General features: G+C 32.6%; 1 long non-coding RNA gene across 2 annotated transcripts; it reads left to right on the forward strand.

The window, feature by feature from the left end:
- The first annotated feature begins 2666 nt into the window (after window positions 1–2666).
- Window positions 2667–4956, forward strand: LOC134236913 (uncharacterized). 2 transcript variants are annotated; one of them, XR_009985734.1, is made up of 3 exons: window positions 2667–3040; window positions 3317–3509; window positions 4451–4956. It is a non-coding gene; the product is annotated as an uncharacterized LOC134236913 (long non-coding RNA). The 2 variants fall into 2 exon arrangements; XR_009985733.1 differs by lacking the exon at window positions 2667–3040 and having other exon boundaries at window positions 3050–3509.
- The last annotated feature ends 12949 nt before the right edge of the window (window positions 4957–17905 follow it).

A 17905-nucleotide genomic window follows, 5' to 3' on the forward strand; every position in this document is an offset into this window, starting at 1 on the left:
TATAGGTCACAGAGACCTACCATTAACATAATTATGTCATCTACCAAAATCAAAATTTCTCGGCCTTATTGTATAAATGTTATGATATGAGCCAACAGGAAAAAAGAAGCAGCCAGATACCTAATTGGACATGAACAACATAATATAGTACAGTTTGTCTTAAACCTTTGTGATAAAATATGGGGTGACCTAGCTTGAAAGCAACACGGATTTTTTTTAAAGTAATACGACTTCATTAACATGCAGTACATGTTCTTGCCAGAACACAATTTTTTGAGTGGAATAAAATATTATGCTTTCTTACTTTATGTAATCAGAACAAATAATTTCATAAGACTTGCTATTTCACAGCTTTTTGTGTGTGGAGAACTACAGTATTGCTTATAATAACAAAGATATATCTTGACAAATTTGCCAACCAATATTTCAGGAAGTATTAAATGTAGTATTATATCATATGACAGATTTAACCCCAAAAATGCCTTTCTTTACTCGTATACCAGTGGAAATGATTGTCCTTTTCAGTTTATGTGTTTAAAACAATCATTAACAATGAGACATGATTACAAATTATGTAGAGAAAAAGTTATAAATATATGACTATGATTTCTGCTTTTCAGTTACTCTGTTGAAATAATCACTTTACCAATGATATAGGGTAAAAAAAATTGACACGAATACCAACGATAAGAAATACATGTAAACTTTTATATAAAAAAAAAAAATTAAAGTTTGAGATGTGAAACAGGTAAAACACAAATATCAAATGCAAATAAGTATAAACAATATTACAATAAGACAAATTATTTGAGAAGATATAATTTTTAATCATTAATCAGGATATAATGTGATAAATCATGTAAATCCTATAAACCATGTATTTGGCCATGGGTTGTAACCAACGGGTCAAACGTAACAGATGCATATTGATCTCAATATCAGAGTTGCCGTTCGTTTCACTCTTAGAATGTTTGGGCATGCCGAATGTATGCCAAACACTCAAACCGCTTGTAGAAAGTGTAAATTTATTTTCATGTATTTCCTAAAATTATACATATTAAATAAACAATTCAAAACTAGACTATAAATATTCCTACAGATAAAAATATTGTGTATGCATTGTTTATTCATCGATCCTTGTCAGATTACAAAACTCACAAGAAACATATTGACGCAAGCGTCAAAAATCGGCCACAAACCAGTTAATTGTCCCTTTCATGAAGAAATTAGAAAAGGAATGAAAAATGGAGATTACAAACAGCAATCAAGCACAAAATTCCACTGAAACTGAAATGCTTGATATGTTATTAAAATATCTTATATTTATCTGTTAATTAATATATCCCTGTGACATAAAACATTTGCCTGCGACATTGCAGGATTTTCTTCAATACATAATACAGGTACATGTACATTACTACATTTATAAGCAAACTACTCATAGCATAGCCATCTGCGTCTCCACACTCAGTTTGGTACAAGCGAATTCTGGTGGAAGTTTGATGTTTAAGAAGTTTTTAAAATTAAAACTAAATTCAAACTTATCTATAAGATAGTTTTACTTTAATAAAAAAAAAACAATAGGTAAGTGGGGTTCCTCGATCGCTCTCCGAGGATGTTAAAACCCTCCAAACTCCCTCCACAGGCACCTGAAGTATGGACAATACCCCCCCTTTTTTTTTTTAATGAAAAAAGAATGTAAGAGTGTATAATACCTCGAAAATATAAAATTTCCCCGTCAAACACATCTATATGTCGTTATATGCAAGCAGATTGTACTTTTTCTCACGTTTAAAGAATGGCCCTATTCGGTATATAATAAAAATACACAAGGTAAGAAACAAAAGTTGTAAACAAACGGGGGGTTCCCCACTTCGAGACAGATTTCCAAGGTAATAACAGTGTTACCTATCATAATTTTGCAAGCACTCTGTCTGGGAGATGTTCATTTACTAGTCTCTATAGCCTAAACCCCGCCATTGATGTTTAATATGCCGTAATCGGACGATTTATTAATCGGATAAATAAAATTTTCTCCATTGGCAGCGTTAGAGGAGGTTTTGGAGTTGCTTTTCTGTTTCGCCTTGTCTGATTGGTTAGATATTTAAACTGTATTACAATTAACCAATCAGATAAGGCGAAACAGAAAAGCAACTCCAAAACCTCCTCCAACGCTGCCAATGGAGAAAATTTTATGTATCCGATTAATAAATCGTCCGATTACGGCATATTAAACATCAATGGCGGGGTTTAGGCTATAGAGACTAGTAAATGAACATCTCCCAGAGAGGGTACTTGCAAAATTATGATAGGTAACACTGTTATTACCTTGGAAATCTGTCTCGAAGTGGGGAACCCCCCGTTTGTTTACAACTTTTGTTTCTTACCTTGTGTACTTTTTAGGCGGAAGCCGCCTTTTACTTTTGCAAGATTTGTTGACCTTTCGACCTCTCAAGATGTTTGCCCCGCTTCATGGTACTCCAAACGGAGCAGACAACCCGCTAAATCATATTCGACCCCTTTCCCAATCTCTATCGTTATTATCATATCAAAAAGCGTGTGTTAAGCGTAATTTATTTGAAATTTTTTTTACTTTGATTAATGTAAAAAAGTCCAATAAAAATAATAGCCTAATAATAGAAGAAAAAGTTATTTTAGTACTCCTGATACGTTTCACAATTGAGAGAACACATTACATGAACAAATCGGGTTCAACATTTGATTAGCACGGGATCCTGACGCGATCTTTAGAAATACTACGAGGGACAAAATAGTTCAAGTAGGTAATTATATTTCAGAATTAATGACAGGTACATAGCTACTGAGGAACTAATCTTTTCAATAATCTTGTATAAAGTAGAAGGGAAGAGGTATGTAACTCGTTTTTTCAATTGTTAATTTATATATAAGAACTACATTCGCGTAATAATCTAACACAAGACGATTCAGCGTGAAATTACTGTCAACAAACCCACGTGGAGCACAAATTATTTACAATGGTTGAATGGAAGTGACAGACCCTCTTTTCAAAATAAGCAAGGTAACTCACGCTGTGTGATTATCTTATCTATTATTGTCACCCTTATCTTTTATTGTTTTAACTTATCGCTTCCCTATGCAGGCATGCATGCTTCAGCTATCGTAATATGATAGCTGTTATGGTCGGGTCTTATCGAAGATGAACAAACTGGAGAGTGTACTCTATAATTACCATGATTACATGCCTGGGAGAAATTATTTGAGGAATTATCATTCCGAGTTTGTGTATGCATTTATATATCTTATCTCATTTAATGTAAATACATGTGTGTTGAAGGATGGGCCAAAACTGTAAAATTTGGACAGAAGTTAAGACACAAGCATAAGAACTACATTGTATTTTGTGTCCCTACGGAGGCAGCTAACAGAAAATGGTATATAAATAAGATTGAACCGTGAATTTGCTCTGTGTCACCTCTAAATAGCAGCAGAAAACTCAACTCTGCACAACCAGAAAAACTTTTCTGAAGGTGAGTACATCAATTCATTATATTTCTTGTGGAAAATTTTTTCATAAGTTTTGATACATATTTTTGATAGCATAACAGAATTAATGTTCTTGTTATGTCATGATGGCAAAAATGAACAGAATACTATTTTTGAAAGTATATTTTGACATTTCATTTCTTATTTTTGTTGACTTGGGTATTTTCTTTTCATTTTTTTAAATACATGCAAATACATGATGAATAGTAGGCGAGAGAAAAAAAATACAGCAAAAATATTAGGGAAGTCAAATCGGTCAATTTTTAATAATCACTTACTCTGATTTTTTCCCAATTGAATACACAGTTACATGGTAAAATGTAGATAAAAGTTTGATCTTGAACCTAGTTAAATTAAGCTCTGTTAACCCACAAAACTTATTTAATTTATCATTATCATGTTTATCAATATAAGACATGTACAAATAATTATCAATTCCATTGGAAATAATTTGGTACTAAAATTAGTTATCAAATAAAACACAAATGCACATTACACCCAAAATTACAAAAGGTTGTTTTAAATGGATCTATTTGACAAACTGCTGTGTACATATGTAGGTTATATAACTAGAGAAAGAGAGGGGACGTATGTTATTGGTCATGATCGCTAGTCTTATATTATATCATTTGTTGGTTGTTTCCAGTATGCATACACTAAACATACTACACAAGTTGACTTTCAACAGTTTTGAATCTTTCGTTATTTCTATATAACAACTTCACTCTTGAAGTGGGTATAGTGGCATTGATTTCTATGCAGGTCAGATTTCACTGAATGAATTACCATTTGCATGTTTTAGTTATAATTGATAAGTTTTTGATAAAAATGTGTACCTTGAAATAAGAAATAATATACATCTGAGTAACCGAGTAATTTTTGTTAAATAAACATTATGAGATATTCTTAATTATACATTTTGTAGAAAATTCTGCCAAGAGACAGTTGTGGGGGAAATGGTGTAGATTATCTCCAGAAAAGAAATGAACACTGATATTGGGATGTATGTAGCAACATTTTACAAGGACTTGCCATGGTAGAAGCTCTCCTGAAAAAATATTCAATTTATTGTGGACATCATGACACAGAATTAACCTGTCATCAGCATTAGAGACTTGTGATTTTTTCTACCTGGGCCATACATGTATTAAATAAAAACAATTCATAGAACCACAAGCACATTGTAAATCTATGTAAGGTCTTCTATGTATGTTGCATCCTTATTTAATTTGCTGTTTTATAACAAGACTTTGTTTCATTGGTACTAAAACTTAATACAAAAAGCAGTTGTGATATTTATTGTTTTCTATTACTCATTAGTACTCATTTTTGTGTGAAATTTTGTAATTATCCATTTCTTGTTCCCCAAAACCATATCTAACAAATGTTATGTATTGCAACTTTCATTTCGAATTTAACTTGTTATACATGTACTTGACAAAAACTAGAGGTACTGTGAGCAATGAGCTCACTAAATGATACCCCCACCTCCCATATTATTATAATGGAAAAGTCCATGTTTTGCTGTGGCTGGGAAACACAATATGTGTCGAATCAAAAAGTAAAAAAGAAGTTGTACAATCAGATCAGTCTAATACGAAAATTCGTAATATTACGAAAAAACGTTAGATTACGAAAAAGCTTAATATTGCAAGCTATCGTTATATTAATATAATAAATTTCGTAATGTAGTTAAATTACGAATACGCGTAATATAGCAGATTGTAAGAGACTATATTACGAGTTTTTGTAATCCAAGACAAATTCAAGCATTGCAAGAAATTGAACGTTCTCTCGTAATATTACGAATTTTTGTATTGGACTGGACTGACAATGGCAATATGTAATAAAGATTCTGTGAAGGTTTCATTAAATTTCACTCTGAGGTATAAAAGGAGTTGCGGATAAGAGATGAGTACCCCAAAGCGTAACATACAGACGGACGAACATACCGATTACTGTATACCCTCCCGATGTTCAAGCGAGGGGGTATAATAAACGTTAAAAAGTTCATTTTGCTATTGACGTCACTTATTCTCATGTGTCCGCTTCAAAAGGGAGACATATTGTTTATTCTTGTTCTTTGGTTTCAATGCTACAATCCATCAAAATATTTATTACCCCCCCCCCCCTTTAAAACAGATTATGCTTCAAATATGTGTCATTAAAATTTTGCACCTGAAAACTTGCAATCATGCTTCCGCCTATCAGTACTCTCAGTACTTTGATATTATATACCGAATAGGGCCATTCTTTAAACGTGAGAAAAAGTACAATCTGCTTGCATATAACGACATATAGATGTGTTTGACGGGGAAATTTTATATTTTCGAGGTATTATACACTCTTACATTCTTTTTTCATTAAAAAAAGAAAAGGGGGGGGGGTATTGTCCATACTTCAGGTGCCTGTGCTCCCTCTAGATCCGCCACTACATTTCTTCTCGTTCTCGTTTTGGTGTAAGAATTGGTGGGAAAAGGCTCGGAATATTGTAAAACGCGCTTTATCATCGTCTGTAGGAACAAATCTCCTAATATTTTGTCTAATAAAAAATTAACATTTAATCACATTTTTAACATCTATGGTAGGAAATACACGTCATTTTAAATATACTCTATTCTCTGACCTTATTTATGGGCGCCGCCATGTTTGGATCACATGACTTGACGCCATGAAGGTGCTGATAACGTCATACTCAGTGGAGTAACTTTTCTCCGTTATTCATCAATTTTTTGGCTTATTACTTATACAAACACGCGTTCATATGAAGTAAACGTTAACTGATTCATTCTTTGATTTGGTCTTATTTTTTTCTTCATTGTTCGTGTAATTATATGTTTTAAAATAAATAATGATCGATTGATTGTTATTGTTTTAGGCAGAGTTAGTTATATTTCATCCGTATTTCAGCGGTTTAAAAAATATTAAGCCGGGTTTTCTTTGAAATAAATTTTACATGTAGCAAGATTAAAAGGTAAAAACTTATATAAGTAAGAATATTATATCTTTTACACAGTGAGAAAGAGGGGGTGGTCTCGGGTATAATTATAACAGGTGCGTAGTAAAGCCATTTTGGAAAATAAATATTAGATACAAATAAAATCAAATATACGACTGGAACTTTTTACAATTCCTGTTTTCATTTCTGCGATGATTATTTTTCTAGTTCATTATAAGCTGTACATATACGTGTTAAATTATTCATTATTCATGGGTTCTCGTGAGATATTGGCAAATGAATATCTAGGATGTTTTAAAGAGGGGCGATCGAGTTGACAACTGATCCTCCCCTTTTAACTTACCCTTCTCGTATTTATTCACATGTCATTTTAAAAAAAAAATTGCGTGCCATGGACGTTAAACAAAATTTATAAATGACGACAAAATCTTTTCCAGCCCCGACACATCTACATCTGTCATTGTGAATATTTTTTGACTAAATTTCTTAGGGATATATGTGCATGATTTCAATATTATTACAGATTGATCAAGCGGATCATTGATTTATTTAAAGTATCACCCTTCCCTGCCTTGATTTCCTTATCTATTTCAGGTTAAATTGCTTCCGACGCCTATATTATACCGGTATAACGATAAATCTAGAACTAATTAATTACTCCAATTTTATCCCTTTTTCTTTCTTTTTTGCAGTTTTATATACAGCTTCATGTGTGTACTTGACTTTGAGTTAAATGCGGTTGAAGTTTTAAGTTACGTATACATGTGTATATCTCAGAATGCAAGTCAGTTTAATGTTCACACAACGCTTAACTTCCCATTTTTAAAAAAAAAAAAGTGTGTTTTTTTCCTTTCCTAAGTGATTTCACACAACCAACATGTGTGGAATCATTTCATAAAAACGATAATCGTGTTTAATATTACAGCACACTCTAAAATGATATGAAAATTTTGTTTAGATTTTTCCTACTCAAATGTTATAAATGTAATACATGAAACTAAGTCAAGTTTAAAAGAAAAAAAGGGGGGGGGGGGTAAAATGATTTTCTCGGCATGTTCATATACGTGATTGTATATAGGCCAATGTGAATTGTAATTAAAATCAGATAAAGAAGAATAGAAAGTATTAATTTTTTTAGTATATCACTTTATAGAGTATGAAATAAATTAATATCCGTAAGGTAAAATTGAATAAATAACACGACGGTCGTCTATAGATTTTCTCGACTGACACATATATATATTTTTTTTTTATATAAAATGGGAAACAAAAAAAAATTAATTTTGTCTCAATTTATTTGTTATTGATAATTATTTTTATTTAGTAAACCAGCAAATGGTGTATAAAATTATATACTAAGCGTCAAATAAAAAGGTTTCAGATACCTACGAGCGGTTAACTATAGTAAAATGAAATTGAAAACTTGACTTAAAAAACACACACACGTGTATATCTTCTCGTTAAATTTATTTACTATACTAACATACTTTTCCAGTCGTATCTCAGCATGTCCGACTTTGGAAAACAAAGAAAACAATGCATTTGTCACCCATTTGTTCATAGTGTTTACTGTCACTCTTATCACATTATCAGCACCGTGTGACAAAGCGCGATAACTCTGTAAAACTTGTGCAAAAGAATCGTGTATATACAATAAAATCCTGTTTATATAGAGAAAGTAAAACTGTTTCTTTATACATGTATGTAACGCGATCTTTGCTTTAGACTATGCCCATCCTGGCGGCCGGTAATGAAAACAATTCCACCGATAGATGGTGCTTGGTGAATCCTCATTATTTGACGTCATGGGCAAGACATTCACAATATAAGGAGGCTGTCATACATCCTCCGTCTAAAAACGCATGGGCGAAGATACTTGACTAGCTTCAACGATTCAACGCTTTGCAGCAGTCTGTATTTATGTTATCTTCGGACTGGAGGTCATCCTGATAAACTTCATAAATTAGATACCATCTTATATTTCTGATTTTAAATCTTCTTAATTAAATCAATATAATAATGGTATACCCTTTTTTGAACTCCCTAGATAATTTCCGGCATTGAAAAGCACGCATACACCCAAAAATCTACTCACATCGGAAGATAAAAAGAAAGACAACTCCTTTTTGTGTCCTTTCACTATACATTCTTAAATCAAATTTCTTGAAAAATATAAAATAATAAAACGTTATTGTTTTAGTGTTTTTCATTCTAAAGGTATAATGCAGAATTATCACAAGAACACATAATTTACACAATGAGCTGCAAATATGTAGCCCGCTGGTCTGAAAAGACCACAGAGCTACAGTGCCAGCACAGAGTGAAAAAATGTATACAAGTTGCATTTATTGCACACAAAAAAGTGCACTGTTCCTCGATTTATTTCTCCTTTTATATATGCTGCCATCTCAAAAATTTACTTACCGTACTTTCCTAGCATATTCTTTTACCACTTCCACAACAAAACATTTCCCATCGAAAATTTCGTCTGTAAAATGTAAATACTGCCATATTAGGTGGCAAGATAATTTGGTCCATTGCGCTTCGTGTATGACTTGTACATGCAGTTTGTTGTGGAAGTAGTTACTAGTAAAGAATATGTTTGAAACACACTGTTTGTAAATATTTTGAAATATACGATTTAAATAATCGAGAAAAGGCGCACTTTTTTGCGCAATGCTAAATATAATTTTTTTTCAATAGATGGCACTGTAGCTCTCTGGTCGTCCATCCAATTTTTTTCAGACAAACGAGCTACAGAACTGTAGCTATTATACAATGATTAATATTTCTTAGACAAGATGTGTTTGTGAAACGCTGATGCCCCCGTATGGCAACATAGCGAAGATTAAACGTTTCTTAAATGCAAATTAAATAAATTAGTACCCAAAGAAGGGTCTTCTCAATGGAAATACAATTGTGAAATATGAAAGCCCTAACACCTTTTGTTCAAAAGTTATGGCCAAGATTTTGAAAGGTAGGTCAAGGGGTCAATGTTGTTAGTTTCTTAAGAAAGGTCTATAATGTCAAAAGAATCACATATGTGAAGTATGAAAGCCCTAGCCCTACCCTTCAAAAGTTATGGTCAAGGTTTGTTTTTTAAAAGTAGGTCAAACTCTAAGGTCAAGGTCAAAGGTTCAAAGTTCTTTGTATCCAGTGAAGGGTCTTCTAGTATCTACCGTTCAAAAGTTATGACCAAAGTAATTAAAAGTTTGGAATTTTTGTGTAAAGGTGGGTCAAGCTCCAAGGTCAAAAGGTCAAATTTGGTGGTTCCCACAGAAAGGTCTTGTCACAAGGAATACACATGTGAAATATGAAAGTCATAGCTCAACTAAATCAAACATTATGGACAAGGTCGGGTATATTTTAAGCGGGTACATCAGCTAATGTTTTGTGTTGATGTACCCGACTTCAAATAAATATTATCTTATCTTAAGGTTCAAGTTTTCGCAGACAAACAGACAGCTAGACAGACAGGCGGACGGACACGACAAAAAATATATACCCCCGAATCTTCGATTACGGGAGCATAAAAAATGCCTGTTCTATTCATATTGAATTAAAAACAATATATTAAACATATATAAAATTGACCACAATTATTGTTCATTTACAAGAATAACGTACATCAGCCAGACTTACTTCTACAAGTATAATGTATTAGACTTACGTGTAGTGATCAATTCCTATCACGACTGCTTTAGTGGAATTTTAAAATAAAGCACCGGTAAACAGACAATTGATATTTCACATATCAGGAAATATGGTCTTGGAATAAGATCGATTGTAATTAATTTGGTCTGCAGTTTTATCTCAACTATAGCTCTGCCTTTTCCATATTCGGTCTGATAAAAGCATGAGATTACAAATTTTATGATAGTAACTTATATAATGTTGCTAATTGGATACTTGGGCATTATTTCTGTGTCCCGGAAATTAAAATTGAAGTGCTCTCTGCGATATAATTTCTAATTTTCGGACACCTGCGTTATTCGGTAACACCAATAAAAAGTGGAAACCGGCCACTCGTTGACACTCACTATTGGGTAAGAGCTATACTTGGCTGGATACTATGTTGAAAATCACTTTAATTTATAAACGTGGGATGTTTGAATTCAATTTTCCACTACATCACCTATTTATAACTTTGCGACAGGACAAACAGGGTGCAGTCGTTATCAACGCAAGCACTTTAATATAATATTATCTCACTTCTGAATCGATATTAACTTATTTTAAACAACTTTTCTAATGCTTCAGATTAAATTATGAATAAATATTTTGCCATCTTTTTATAGTGTCATGGGGGGTGGGGGTTAATTATAGTTAATACATATACAGTTTATTCTTCCTCTTTAATGATTTAATTACATAACATATTTAATTTAAAGTATCTTTTTGAATTCTTCATACACTGAAAAAAAATAACTAGTGAAAGTCACGAAGAAGACTAGTAAATTTACTGTCCATACAATCGCTACCTTAAAAGTAGTTTTATTAGGCATTCGGTAGATTTACTAGATAATATTAGTAAATCTAAGAATTTGTGAGTAACTTTCACTAGGTATTTAAGTATCTTTACGACCACTACTCCACTTTTCACTATCTTAGCTAGTAAACAGAGTGATTACTTATCATGAAGAATGCTTTACAAGGCATACTAGTTAAATCAACTAGGTATTTCTTTCAGTGTATTTATAAAAATATTCCACAATTTAATCTTAATTATACTTACAATAATGATGCTGGACCAAAAAACAAAGTGAGTTCTGTACTCCAAACTATTTGAAATCGGGCTTCTGAATTAATATCCACCTCTTACAGCTTTCTTCAAGGCCGAGATTGATTCAGGGAAAAAATTAATTTAAAGAAACTTATTTTAGAAAAAAATTACCTTCAGAATCTTCTCATAAAATACTTTCGATGCCAGACCACCATGAGAATTTGCCGAAAACGCATAAAAACGTCATAGAATTGTTCTTTTCCTATCCAAAGAAGGGTGGGGTGGGGGGGGGGTACAGTCCCACTACCTCAATCTGTAGAAGGGCGCCGTGCATCACATATAAATGCAACACAATTTTACATGTGATGATATTTTTTATGTATACAATAACAGAATAATTTCAGTAGGAAAATACAATTTTGCTTTACTGTGACGCAGGTCCTTTGTATTAAAAAAATAAACTGAGATTTATTTTGTATAAACTTTACATTTCATTTTGTAGATTTATGAAACAGAATTAATCTTTTAAAGACTATGATTTTTCTCTGAATATACATGTAGGCCTATTCATTTTATATAGCATAGACCTAGAGAAATAGACAAAAATCGCAAACCCCCTCAATATTTTACTGCCAAACGTAAGGAACATATACTGCACACAAGACTACGATCATGCACGACTTGATTGTAACTCACTAAAAAGTCATTTATTTTCTCGAAATATTGTCAGCAGCCCAAACTGTAACTGTGATGAGATTGAAACTTCTGAACATTTTCTCCTATATTGTCCTAAATTATTTTAAAAATCTCAGAGATAGATTTATTTACACACTTCCACGTATAACATCAACACATTACAGTGGTCGGTGTAAAGAATGAGAGTTCAGAATTATAAGTCATGAAATTTATTCTCGTCAATCTTCTCAGTGACTGATAAACCTAAATTATGCATCAAGATTGAACAGTACTTATATTTTTATAGCGCACATGTGTCTCATCAATATAAAATCTCTACTAAAGTAAAGAGATGCCTGTAGCAACGGTTTTAAAAGTCCCCCCCCCCCGTAAAATGTTTAATCTTGTTAGACTTAAAAATCCTATTTCAAGAGGGAGGGGCTCTCTTTTACTTTTAGAGCATCCCCCAATGCTGGATATTCCCAGTACTCTTTTACCAGCACCAACATTAACACAGGGGAGGGAGTGGGTGGGTTTCTAAATGACAACACTCAGAACCCTCCCCTTCTGCATTCTGTATGCCTGAGTACATCAAAGTAATACGTGTGTACTTCATTATCAGAGTACTTGTTTATTCGTTTATTAACTTAACAATGGATTTAGATCTAGAAGACTACGTTGGGTTCTTGACAAATCGTAGTCTATCATCAAATTATTCCGGAAATCTCAGATTTGTCGAACGACTTGAAATTTAGCGTCATTACATTACATCCTGTTCTTTTTCAACACCGCCTGACTTGAAAAGACTTTAACTTTAAGGAGGTTTGAGATGATGTTTATATTGTTAATTTGTGATGTGATTACCAATTTACAATGTTGACACAAAGCTCGTCCTTTACTCTTACTAATTTTTGAATTTTGAATTATTGATACCTATTTTCTGGAGACAAGTTGTTCTGAAAAAGCCCAGCACAATCTTCTGATCTTTCAATATTGTATATTGTGGTGCAGAACTGTAGCTCTCCGAAAAAATATATTGACAGACCGGAGCTCTACAGTGCCACCCATTGTAAAAACTGTATATTTATTGGGCACAAAAATTTTTGCTTTTGGGAAAGGGTCCGGTACCGGTACAATTGGGAAAAATAACATAAAAGAAAAACAAATTCCAAATTTAATTACCTATTGCTCCTTGTTTTAAAGAATAAGCAAGAAGTACTTATTGATTTTTATATCAAAGTCCCATGTTTTCACATTTTCATGCTTTCAATTTGCCAATTGTATGACACTTCGCTGTCTAAACCACAGGTCCCGCCAAATTACAACTTTCTCTACTTTCGATTTAAGCGGAAGTGAAACAATTAGTCAACTTGTACAATGTTTCATTTAACGTAGCTACGGATAGCGATCACGTGACATTGCATGTGAATTCTAAATTAAGAATTTTTCGGTTGGCTTATTCCGGAAATGCGCATAGTTCAATATGGCGGACTGCAAGTTGTAAACAACGTGTTCCGAGAAAAGTACAAGAGAAACGTTATAGGAACGCTCAGCTGTAAAGGTAGATCAAGTAAATTAGAGAGAATGAGAGAATACAGATCTTAAGAAACAGAAAACTATAAAACCTTTTTATGAACTAAAATGTCTGTGTATCGCAAACGATCGACTAGCACCCCCTATTCGAAAGCAGACGACGCTGCTGGTTCGAATCTCAATCATGATATGACATGGATGAAATCGAATGAGGGACGAAGATTTGATGAGATGAGGAACTTGACAAATCAGTTTATATGCTCTCAGTCACAGTGATATCGTTTGTATCTTTTCCAAAAACTTTGAAAGCGATGGTGACTAGGTACTTTATTGTATCAATACATTAGGCCTACATGTAAATGGGTCTGATAGTACTGTATTATTTATGGATATATCGACACTTTCCACGGGAAATCCCGGCCCCGAAAGTAATACGATGGAGAGGTTTATGATCACTGTTGATATCAACTCAAAAGTAGCTCTTGGTAAGTCATATCTATAGATATTTAAATGACATACTTTCATGATAATAGGCCTATTTTAATTCAGCATTAAACTTCACCCTTATGAGTATTAGTAAATTCAGAGAATGTAATAAAGGGACTGTCATTCATTTGATGGGGGTGGGAGGGAGGGGCAAATTTTATGGGTGTCAGATTATGTATTAAGAGTGAAGGACAGATAATTTATTTTTATTTCCAAGATCACTGGGGGCCTAATTTTTGTCAGATTGTACCTAAGATATATTTCTATTCAAAAAATTCTACATTTTATAATCATTTAGGGTATTTCGATTCACCTTTACAGTATTTACATTTTGACTTACAAAAATAATTTGGGGATAAAACTTGTTTGAAAAGTAAATTAATGTATCAATAATCAGGTAAATTTTGTGTATATTATAATTATTTTTGTTGCTCTGAGTGAGTGTTTCAGTTTGGTAAAATTTATAGTAGCCCTGCGGGGCAAGTTTAAAGGCATGTTTAGTAGTCCAAACTCAATATTCAGTTGTCGCGGGCCAGCGGACTACCCTTAGTGTCGAACCCTGGACAGATTATTTTTGTTTTTCTTCACTGGTAAAAACTGTGTCAGTGTGGTAAACATTGAAACTGTTTACATGTTGTTTGCTGGTCTGATGAAATTGACAAATCTTTATATTACTGCTGCTGTATAGTTAGAATATTGGCCAGGCAGTGGGGCATTTTAATTTAATGTTAGATTTACTGGTTAACAAGCAAATTCAAAGAATTGTGGTCCCCCGCTTTCGGTTTCTTTGTGGATGAGATGTTATTTTTTATGACATATTGTGTTTAATATGAACATCCTATCATATGTCATTTATTTAGAAATTATCATTGAAGTTGATTTTTTTGGAAGGATGAAAACCCTAATCCTGACCGTTAAAAAGTTATGGCCAAAGTAAAAAAAAGTTTTTTTAAAAGTAGGTCAACTCCAAGGTCAAGATCAAAAGGTCAAATTTATTTTTATTCAATGAAAGGTTTTCTCACAAGGATTACATATGTGAAGTATGAAAGCCCTAGTCCTTACTGTTCAAAAGTTATGGTCAATGTTAAAGTTTTTACATAAGTACGTAAATATTTAAGGTCAAAGTCAAAAGATCAAAGTTGTTGATATCCAATGAAAGGACTTGCCACAAAGAATACATATATGAAATATAAAAGTCCTAGTATCAACCGTTAAAAAGTTGTGACCAAAGTTAAAGTTTTTTTTAAAAAGTAGTTAAAACTCCAATGTCAAGGTCAAAGGGTCAAAGTTGTTGGTATCCAATGAAAGGTCTTCTCACAAGTATTACATATGTGAAGTACGAAAGTCTTAGTCCTCACCGTTCAAAAGATATGGTCAAGGTTAAAGTTTTTTCATAAGTACTTAAATCTCCAAGGTCAAGGTCAGAAGGTCAAGGTTGTTGTTATCCAATGAAAGGTCTTGCCACAAACAATATATATGTAGAATATGAAAGTCCTAGTACCTACTATTCAAAAGTTATGGCCAAAGTAAAAGTTTGGAATTTTTGTGTAAAAGTGGGTCAAACTCCAAGGTCAAGGGCAAAAGGTCAAATTTGGTGGTACCTTTTGAAAGGTCTTGTAACAAGGAAAACACATGTGAAATATGAAAGTCATAGCTCCACTAAATCAAAAGTTTTGGGCAAGGTTAAAGTTTTTGTGACGGACAGACTGACAGACGGACAGACTGACGGACAGACGAATGAGATTTAATGTCCCCTCGCCTTCGCGAAAGCGGGGGACAAAAAGCGATTTGCCAATCAACTAATATAATTATAAATTTTGGTTTTGCTGGTATACATGTATATTTATTTGATCTATTTTTTTTTCAGCCATCAAGATGGTACTTTATGGTATAGGACCACCAACCCATAGCAGACCAGGGGATCTTGATGTCAGCATAATAGTGATTATGGTTAAGTCATTTAAATTTTGCTATGCCAAATTTAATAAGTGTAGAAAATTGGCAATTTGCATGTATGAGGTGTAAATTTTTGCAAGTTATATATACATGTATGTAATATGTAATGGTTTGGGCCATGGATATATATCGTCCAGGGTAGCTCAGTCTGAATAGCTCATGACTAGTGATGCAGGGGTCTCAGGTTTGATTCCCGGTCCATCCATACATTTTCTCTTTTCCTGTTACATATACATGTTTTTTTCACCGAAATTCTATATATAAGATATAGACATTGTGAGAAATATATTTTGATATTGACTGCAGATAATATTGTATTTGTTAAATTTTATAAATTACAGATAGATTCATCAGTACAGAGTACAAGGTATATGAATATGAAGTTTAGACCATTCATGCTGATGATGATTCAACTACTGCAGCTCGACGGAAGAATGATTTTCCACCCCTTCCAACAAAGAGCTGGACAAGAATCGCTTGTTGAAAATAAACTAACATAGTCAATAGACTACTTTTCTTTGTCAGCTTTATATTACCGGGTACATGTATCTCTTGATTGAGTGTTACATTTAAAGTGGAAACTAATCACTCCACATATAGATTTTTTTTTCCATTTTTCATATTTAATCTACCCTGTTTTATGTCTGGTGTGGTAATAGATCACTCCACATGCAGCCTTTCATGTTTAATGTACTATTTTATGTTTTGTATATGTCAGTTGCAGTATTACACTGCTGTAGAGTGTAGATTATTCTTTTTTAAAAAAATGTATGCATAATTTAATGTCGACTTGTGATGTTGGGTTCAGTAAAAGGCCAATCAACAGATATTCTTTATTATGCATAATCTACACTGTGAGTGTTTTTCAGGCTTTTTAATAAGCTGCTCCAAATATTCATGTAGAATCTTTTTTTTTCTAACTTTTTATATAAAATGTCCTGCATCAAGTGTTTTGTCCCAGTGCAGCATTGTCATTTTGATTTTAATTTTTAGGTAGAGTTTATGTAATTTTATGTCTCAGGTCAAGGACGGTTTTAGACTAAGCCCATTTCATGTTTTTTTTTTTTTCTCTGTTTAGCGTCCAACCTTCAATCAAAAACCTACCTACATGTACCTATTTGTAAATAAAAATATAGCTTAAAAAATAAAACACAGACTGTACGTGTATCATGTCTATAGTTATAATAATAGGTAAATCTGAGGATTTTATTTCATCAATCTGCTTTTTTGGCAGAAATATCTATTCTTCAGCAAAATCAAAATAATAGATATAAATGCCTAAAGTACACTACCTATGACATATTTATTGTAAATTTTTGAGAAATTAACAGAACTCAAAGATGTCAACAAAAATAATCAAGTGTAGGGGTTCTGATTTTGTTTGATTGTCTGATACATGTAGGTGTCAAAAACCAAGGTGTGATTGGATGCCAAACAGAAAAAAGACTTAGAATAGCCTATTAAATGTTATTATCCTACCTGCTCATGGAATAAAATGACTTTTGATCAATTTGAAAGAGTACTGATCATATTTTTTCAATGATATTCTTATTATTCTATGGAATAGAAATTTGTGAATTTTGCAGTGCTATGTCAGATGGATTTCTTTATTCTGTATGACCAAAATGTATTTTTCGACAAATTAAGTAGAATACATTTGACATGTTAATAATTAGGGGGATTTTTGACATTGCAATGAAAAAAATATCAGATGCATAAAAGGAGGGGGTGTATTAGACCATTCTGTAACTTAATACATGTAGTTAATTGCCTCTTAATGCAGCCGAGATTTCTGAGTGAGAAATAGTATTGGACATTTTTGTCATACAATATATTTTTTAGAAATCTATAAGAAAACAAAGAATTTGTTTGCATGAAAGTACATGTAATCAAACGGGATCATGTTGAAGAATATTTAGATGTGTTTTTTTTAATTACATTTTTGTTCAAGTATCTATTGTTGAAATATAAATTCATATTTTAATTTTGTTAAGGAACTTTTTATGGATAATTTCAATATTGGTTTAATTACATGTTTTATTGCGAGA

Source organism: Saccostrea cucullata, unplaced genomic scaffold, assembly GCF_032062105.1.
Source record: "Saccostrea cucullata isolate Sc308-1 unplaced genomic scaffold, CSIRO_AGI_Scuc_v1 ctg34, whole genome shotgun sequence".
In the NCBI taxonomy this organism is placed as follows: domain Eukaryota; kingdom Metazoa; phylum Mollusca; class Bivalvia; order Ostreida; family Ostreidae; genus Saccostrea; species Saccostrea cuccullata.